At 34.3% G+C, this 8,750-nt stretch overlaps 1 pseudogene; it reads right to left on the bottom strand.

Moving 5' to 3' along the window:
* Positions 1-2,950: 2,950 nt before the first annotated feature.
* On the bottom strand, positions 2,951-7,767 carry LOC140835324 (uncharacterized; annotated as a pseudogene).
* Between the last annotated feature and the right edge of the window lie 983 nt (positions 7,768-8,750).

Raw genomic sequence — 8,750 nt, 5'->3', positions numbered from 1 at the left:
ATAAAAGTTGGCCAAATAATAAATGTATTTGAAAATTTTGATTTTCATAAACATTATTATGGACTAAATTAAATTAATTCAAGTGTTGAATTAATTAAACACTAGTGGGCCTAGTAGAGTCCAAATAATTCAATTAATTCAAGTTTAGAATTAATTAAATAACAATGGGCCTTGTAGAGCTCAATTGAAAATAATTATTTAACTAGTGGGGTTGAGTAAAATCAAGTAAAGTTTAATTGGGCTCAAATAAGTTTGAGACTATTAAATTAAAGTCCATGAGCCTTGTAATTGTTACAAGCCCACTCAAATTGCATGCTTGGGAGGTGAAGAGTTGGAGAATACTTTTTATTAAAAATTGCATGGCAGGCAACTTTTGCTTTTAGCTTTTTGCAACCCCAAGGCAACTCATCCTCCCTTGTCTAGCAATTGAGGTGGCCGAAACTTTGAACAAGTTTCCTCCTCATTTTGCTCTCAACTTTGTTCTTCTATTGTTGGAGAAACAATCCTCTTCTCGAAGAAAAATCTTCTTATTTTTCTAGTGCAAAGTAAGAAGGGTTCTAGTTAGCAAGTGGTGGGCCTAATTTTGAAGGAAAGGAGGAGAGCTTGTAGAAGGTCATCCCATCAAGAGCTAAGGTGTTTACACCTTAGTTGGAGCCATCATCAATCTCAAGAGGTTGATAGGTATAATTTCTTAACACCCGATGTATGACAAAGGTGTTTAGTATATGTTACACACTAAAACTAAGGTGCTCGATTTTTCTCTTGAGAAAACCGAAAATTTTGTACCTTTCGTTGCGCATTTGAGCACCTAAAATCGATCCCTTTCAAGTGGTATCAAGAGCTAAGGGTACTTGTTTTTGTAGCATATACATGATATTATATTGAGGTCGATTTCTAACCGCATGAGATGAAAATTTGCAACAAAAATCAAGGCATTGCAAGGGGAGTTTCGGACAGCAACTTGCTGCCCATTTCGGGCAGCTAGGGCAGCCCCTCGAACAGCCCCATCTTTAAATTAAAAAAAATTTGTTGGCCAGAATCCGGCGACGTCGGTGACGACTAGGGTTTTCAAAAGGTGTTTTGAAATATCAAAGTGTCATGGGCCCTGAGTTGTTGGGCCATTAGATGGCTAACATATTTGTGAATTTAAATGGGCCAAAATGTTTTTGGTGAAAAATGAATTTTTTGGGCCCTTAACTTTAAATTTACAAAAGTTGCAAACATTTTCTCATGAAATAAATAATTTAAGTTGGACTTTAATTATTTATAGTAAATGGTGATTTACAAGAAATTCAGTTAAAAATAAATTAATTAGAAAGTAGACAAAGGTGTTTGTATACTTTGTTAATTTAGTTTATAATCGTGTCGGTTAGTGATTGGATCAAGATATATAATATTGAATCGATTAATTATTGTGATAATTAATTGATGGTGTATGATATGTGATATTATGCAAGAAGGATGATCAAAAGCCCAAGCTCAATTTGCGAGGTGTATGCTAGGATATTTTGTGTTGATTGATTGTAATAATTATCAAATTTAAAGTGGGCTTGGTTTATGGCCCGTTCCCACCCCCCATGAGATGTATCCTTATTTTCCATGGATATTTATTTGTAAATATTAGTATAGTAGATGATCAAGATTTGAAGATAGTGGCCATGATGATTATGAAGATCGAAGACATGTAAATATTACAAGTTAATGTAATAGTTGCATTTGCATCCCATTCACCTAGTACCGTGTTTAGCTCACACGGGCCATTAGTATTGGAACGATTGATCATTCTTATTTTGTTTACTGTTTATAATATATGCATGATATGTTATAAATAATGAGTATGTGCGTTATTATTATGATAATAACAAAGTTGCATGAATCCGGCAAACATACGATCAAACATGACATTTTTTTAAATAAAATTAATGATGATACCTTTCAAAATTAAAAAAAACCTCATTTTGAATAAGATTCAAAATTAATATCAAGGCTGAAAAGGGGAATTATAAATTTTTTTATAATTTCCATGTCTTCCATCGACAATGGGTGCATGATGAACGCTACCCGTGCTCGAGGCTCGGCTCATATTATTGGGGGGGCCCTGGGTGCTGGAAAGCTGTGACATCCATTGACATGGTGATGTGAACTACGTGGAACTCCCATGATTTCGCATATTATTGAGGGAACTCATGGCGACCGTCCATTAAGGTTCAACATCGATGGGTAAGGCTTGACACGTAAAGATGAATGACGTCGTATTATTGGGTCTTAATCAAACGTGAGACAAAAGTTTACGTAGAGGGTTGCATGGAGATGCAATTGGAAACTACCTTTTAGGAATTGTGATTGGCTGATATTATTCGGGATCATAATACGCTAATTGGACCTTACGTACGTACTGAGGAAAGGAGTTTCCCGTTTTCACTAGAGAGTAGTGAAAGATGTCAAAACAGTGGGAGTAAACATTTATAAAGTAAAAGTCCATATTTATATCTTACTAAATATTTTAAAATAGTCATTAACATTGATCTGTTTACTTTTCAATACTTTTTGACAATGTCTTTGATTCGCAATCCGCTATCTGTAATACTCGACAAACACGAATTAACCGGACCTAATTACGTCAAATGGCTAAGAAATCTGAAAAACGTCTTTAATTCGGAAAGGATAGCATATACACTTATTAAGTCGCCCCCTGTTGAGGCTCCGACTGATTGCACTCTTGAGGAATTGCAGACTTACAAGGAATGGTGTGACCATGACTTGAAAGCCGAGTGTTATATGCAGGCTTCCATGAATGATGAGAAGTCGGTTCTTCATGTGGATTCTTCATCTGGTACGAAGATTGGTCCACGTGGGAAGGGAAAGAACCGTTCTTTCCAATGTTCCAAGAAGAACGTGCCCTTGAAGAGTCAAGCGCCGAATCCCGTTGTGGCAGCCACACCAGTAAAAGCTAACAAGACTGCTGATATTTATCATCACTGCAAAAAGCCTGGACATTGGAGGCGTAACTGCAGAGAATATGTTGCCCAGAAGGGTTCTGGAAACGATATGTTCTACATTGAAGTAAACATTTCAATTAACTCTACTTCTTGGGTATTGGATACCGATTGTGACTCACATCTCTGTAATGAGTTACAGGTGATGGGAAGAAGTAGAAGGCTTAGGGAATGTGAAACCTTCTTGAGGATGGGCAATGGAGCAAGAGTTTCTGCCAAGGCCAAAGGAGATGTTTACTTGCTGTTGAACAATGATTTTAAGTTCTGTCCATCTTGATCGTAATTTTCCTGGGAATATGTGAAGTCGAGAATTATAAAGCAAAACTTTTTTACCAATATCAAAATATTTTCTAAGAATTGTTTTATCATGAAATGATTTGATTTTTGCTTTATAAATCCTTTAATTCTCATACGCGTCATTTCTGAGTTCATCAAGTTCATTAAGTTGCAATTTACGCAATTTTTTGGCATCATCCATGCTTGAATTTAAAGTTTTGATCGCCTAATAAGCTTTATGTTCCAATTCCACAGGCAAGTAACAATGTTTTCCATAAATCAACCTATAGGGAGACATATTCAATGATGTTTTAAAAGCTGTTCGATATGCCCAAAGTGCATCATTAAGTCGCAGAGATCAATCTTTTCTATTTGGGTTAACAGTTTTTTCCAAAATTTGCTTTATCTCCCTATTAGCTAATTCAACTTGTCCATTTGTTTGAGGATGATAAGGAGTAGTTACTTTATGAGTAATACCTTATTTTTTCATTAATGAAGCAAACAGTTTATTAACAAAGTGAGTTCCCCCATCACTTATCATGGCTCGAGGAATTCCAAATCTACTAAAAATATTTTCTTTTAAAAATTTGATGACGATTTTATGATCATTTGTTCGACATGGAATTGCCTCTATCCATTTGGAAACATAATCAACTGCAACTAAAATATACAAATATCCAAACGACGGTGAAAAAGGTCCCATAAAATCAATTCCCCAACAGTCAAAAATTTCAATTTCAATGATAGGATTCAAAGGCATCATGTTTCATTTTGAAATCGCACCCAATTTTTGACAATTTTCACAGATCTTGCAGATTTCGTGGGTGTCTTTAAACAAAGTGGGCCTATAAAATCCACATTGCAAGATTTTTGCAGCCGTTTTCTTTGAAGAAAAATGTCCTCCGCATGTTTCTGAATGACAAAATTTAATGACACTACTTACCTCATTTTCAGGTATGCAACGTCGAAAAATTTGATCCGGACAATACTTGACAGATACGGATCATCCCAATAAAAGTTTTTTACCTCATTCAAAAATTTTCTTTTATCTTGAGAACTCCATTGCGGTGGCATTTTTCCCGTCACAAGAAAATTTACTATGTTAGCAAACCAAGGTGTAGTAGTAACTGAAAATAGATGTTCATCAGGAAAATTATCGTTAATTGGTGTTATTTCACAAGATGATCCTGTTACTAGTCTCGATAAATGATCGGCTACGACATTCTCGGTTCCTTTTTTATCTTTGATCACAATGTCAAATTCTTGGAGCAACAAAATCCATCGTATCAGTCGTGGCTTTGCATTCTGTTTGGTCAACAAATATCTAATAGCAGAATGATCAGTAAACACAATAGTCGTTGATCCAATCAAATAAGAACGAAATTTATCTAATGCAAATATTAAAGCAAGTAGTTCTTTTTCAGTTGTGGAGTAATTCATTTGAGCATTGTTTAAAGTTCTACTTGCATAATATATCACATAAGGATTACCGTTTCTTCTTTGACCCAATACTGCATCGACTGCATAATCACTCGCATCACACATGATTTCAAATGGTAAAGACCAATCAGGAGGTTGCATGATAGGAGCTGATGTTAAATGTCGAATGATTTTATCAAAAGCATTTTGACATTCTTGAGTCCACTCAAATGCAGTGTCTTTTGTTAAGAGGTTACAAATGGGTTTAGATATTAAACTAAAGTCCTTTATAAACCTCCTATAAAATCCAGCATGTCCCAAAAATGAGCGAATTTCTTTAATGGTTTTTGGAGGGGGTAAATTGGCAATGACATCAACTTTTGCTTTATCAAATTCAATTCTATGAGATGACACGACATGTCCCAAAACAATTCCAGAAGTAATCATGCAATGACATTTTTCCCAATTTAAAATAAGACCTTTTTCCTCGCATCTTTTTAAAACTTTTTCCAAATTTTCAAAACAATTATCAAATGTATTCCCAAAGACAGTTAAATCATCCATGAAAATTTCCAAACAATTTTCAACTATGTCGCAAAAAATGCTTAGAATACATCTTTGAAATGTTGCTGGGGCATTGTATAATCCAAATGGCATCCTTCTAAATGCAAATGTTCCAAAAGGACATGTGAATGTAGTTTTATCTTGATCTTCAGTGCAATGGGAATTTGATAATAACCTGAATATCCATCAAGAAAACAATAGTATGGATGACCTGCTACTCTTTCTAAAATTTGGTCCAAAAATGGTAATGGAAAATGATCTTTTCTAGTGGCGTCATTTAATTTTCTATAATCAATACACATCCGCCAACTAGATGGGACTCGACTTGCTAACAATTCACCTTTTTCATTTTTTATCACTGTGATGCCAGATTTTTTCGGAACTACTTGTGTTGGGCTTACCCACTTACTATCAGAAATAGGGTAGATAATCCCAACATCAAGTAATTTGAGAACTTCAGTTTTCACAACATCTTTCATGTGTGGATTTAATCTCCTTTGTGGTTGTTGAGATGTTTTAGCATTTTCTTCTAAATGAATTTTGTGTGTGCAAATTAGTAGATTAATGCCCTTGAGATCTTTTAGTGTCCAACCAATTGCATTTTTATGTCTTTTAAGCATATCAACTAATTTACCTTCTTGATCACTTTCTAGTTTGGAAGAAATTACCACCGGATATGTTTCATCTTCTCCAAGAAATGCATACTTCAATTCTTCTGGCAAGGGTTTTAACTCCAATATGGGTGGTTCGTCTTTGTTCTCATATTTTGCATCAAATTCTTTCTCTGATCCTGGTAACGAGTGATACCTGATAAAATCATCAAGATCAATTTCAATATTTTCTTTAACAGTTTCAATTGAACAAATATCTAATTGATCACGAGTACTCCCTTCTTGAATGTTTTCTTCCACAAGAGTTTCAATAAGATTTTCATCTTCACTTTCATCTCCTTTGTCATGTGGTTGCTTACAAAGATTAAAAACATTGAGCTCCAAGGTCGTGTTACCAAATGACAACTTCATTATTCCATTCCTGCAATTTATAAGAGCATTAGAAGTTGCTAAAAATGGACGACCCAGAATTACAGGAATTGCATTACAAGCTTCGATAGGTTGTGTATCTAAAACTATGAAATCGACAGGGTATACAAAGTTATCAACTTGGACCAACACGTCTTCTACCATACCTCTTGGCACTTTAACAGATCTATCAGCAAGTAAAAGTGTTACCAAAGTAGATTTTAACTCGCCTAGATTGAGTTCTTGATAAACTGAATATGGAAGTAAATTAACAATAGCTCCAAGATCAAGCAAGGCTTTTTTAATCTTTCGTTCTCCAATAATACATGAAATAGTAGGACAACCAGGGTCTTTGTATTTCAAAGTATTATTATTTTGAATGATTGCACTTACTTGTTCGGCTAAAAATGCTTTCTTTTTCACATTCAATTTTCTTTTCACAGTGCACAAGTCTTTCAAAAATTTATCATATGATGGTACCTGTTTTATTGCATCTAATAAAGGAATATTAACTTTTACTTGTTTAAAAATATCATATATATATCAGAATTCAAATTTGATTTTTTTGTATTTTTCAATGCATGAGGGAATGGTGGTGACACTGTCTGTTGAACCTCCTCTTCGGAAGTTATGGGTTCCACTTCCTTACCCTTTGAAGTTGATTTATCATCATCTTCACAAGGTTCAAGAATGGATTTTTTCACAACCTTACCACTTCGAAGGGTAATAACAGATTTTACCTGATCCATCGGTTGAGTTCCAGAAGTTCCAGTTTGTGAATGATGATCCTTGGGATTAGGCAGAGGTTGTGAAGGAAATTTACCTTTCTCAAGAACATTAAGTGCAGATGAAAATTTAGCAAGAGTATCTTTCAAATCTGTCATGGTTTGAGCAGTTTGAGTATTGATAGACTCTTGCTTTGCAATGAAAGAATTCAATGTATCTTCCAAATTTCTTTTAGGTGGAGGAACATAAGGTGCATAATTTTGAAAATTTTGTTGATTTTGGAAATGTGGTTGTGAAAATTGTGCAGCATTATCATTCCTCCAACTAAAATTTGGATGATTTCGCCAACCTGGATTGTAATTTTGAGAAAATGGTTCAAAATTTGGCCTTTTGAAATTGTTCAAAATATTGGCTTGTTCGTGGAGACATTCTTTAAAAGAGGGCAAAGTGGGACAATCTTTTGTAAAATGATCACTTGTATCACAGATGTGACACACAATTTCTTGAACAGATTTTAATTGACCATTCTTTTTCAATTCAAGTGCCTCAACTTTTCTTGCCAAAGAGGTAAATCTAGCTTGAAGATCATGTTCATCTTTCAGAGTGTACATACCTCCACCAGATGTAGGAGATTGAATCTTGTTTGAGGGTTCGATTGTACCTATAGTGTCCCAAATTTGAGCATTTTCAGCTAATGAATCGAGATACTCAATTGCCTCGTTTGGATCTTTATCTTCAAATGTTCCATTACACATAAATTCAACCATTTGCCTATCTTTAGGTGTTAAGCCTTCATAAAATTGAGAAACAACTCTCCAAATTTCAAAACCATGATGTGGACAAAGATTAAGCAATTCTTTGTATCTATCCCAACACTGATAAAAAGTTTCTCCTTGTTTTTGAGTGAAAGTGATGATTTTGCCTTTTGAGAGAATTTGTTCTATGAGATGGAAAAAACTTTTTCAAAAATTGTTGTTGCAATTCATCCCAAGTTTGAATGGATCCCGATCTAAGATTTTGTAGCCAAGTTTTAGCTTTATCTTTTAAAGAAAAAGGAAAAAGCTTAAGTTGAATGGTGTTCATGCTACAATTTAGATCATTATATGTGTTGCACACTTATTCAAACTCTCGTAAATGTATGTATGGATTTTCAGAATCTAAGCCATGAAAATTGGGTAAAAGTTGGATAATACCAGGCTTAAAATTAAAATGAGATGCAGCAGGGGGAAAAACTAGACATGAATGTGCACTAGTACGTGTAGGATTCATGTGATCTCTAAGTGTTCTTCGTCTATCATGATCATGTTGAGATTGAATTTCATCTTCATTTTCTTGGATGGGTTCTTCCGCCATGTTTTTTTAAAAATAAAGGGTTGTTTCGAATGACCAAATGCTCATGCAAATGCAAAAGAAAAAGAAAAAAAAACACACAAAAGCCATAAAAATTCAAATAAAGAAAAATAAACTATAAAAAATATTAAATAGGTTTGAAATTAAATTATACTTCCCCGGCAACGGCGCCAAAAACTTGTTGCGACTTTGATTGTTGCACTCCCAAGAGCAGGTTGTCCACAAGTAATATAATTCGGTGAGTCCGAATATCGTATCCACGGGGAAGCTAAGGTAATTACAAGTCCACTACAATGTCTTTTTGTTTTGTTTTTGTTTTTGTTTCTTTTTAATTTTAATTGTTTGAATATTTAATGGGTAAATTTTAATTGTTAAAATTTTAATTTAAGTAGTTGAGATT

Source organism: Primulina eburnea, chromosome 6 (assembly GCF_022965805.1).
Source record: "Primulina eburnea isolate SZY01 chromosome 6, ASM2296580v1, whole genome shotgun sequence".
Lineage (NCBI taxonomy): Eukaryota > Viridiplantae > Streptophyta > Magnoliopsida > Lamiales > Gesneriaceae > Primulina > Primulina eburnea.
Note: the sequence above shows the minus strand (reverse complement) of the source record. Positions and strands in the feature narration are given on the sequence as shown.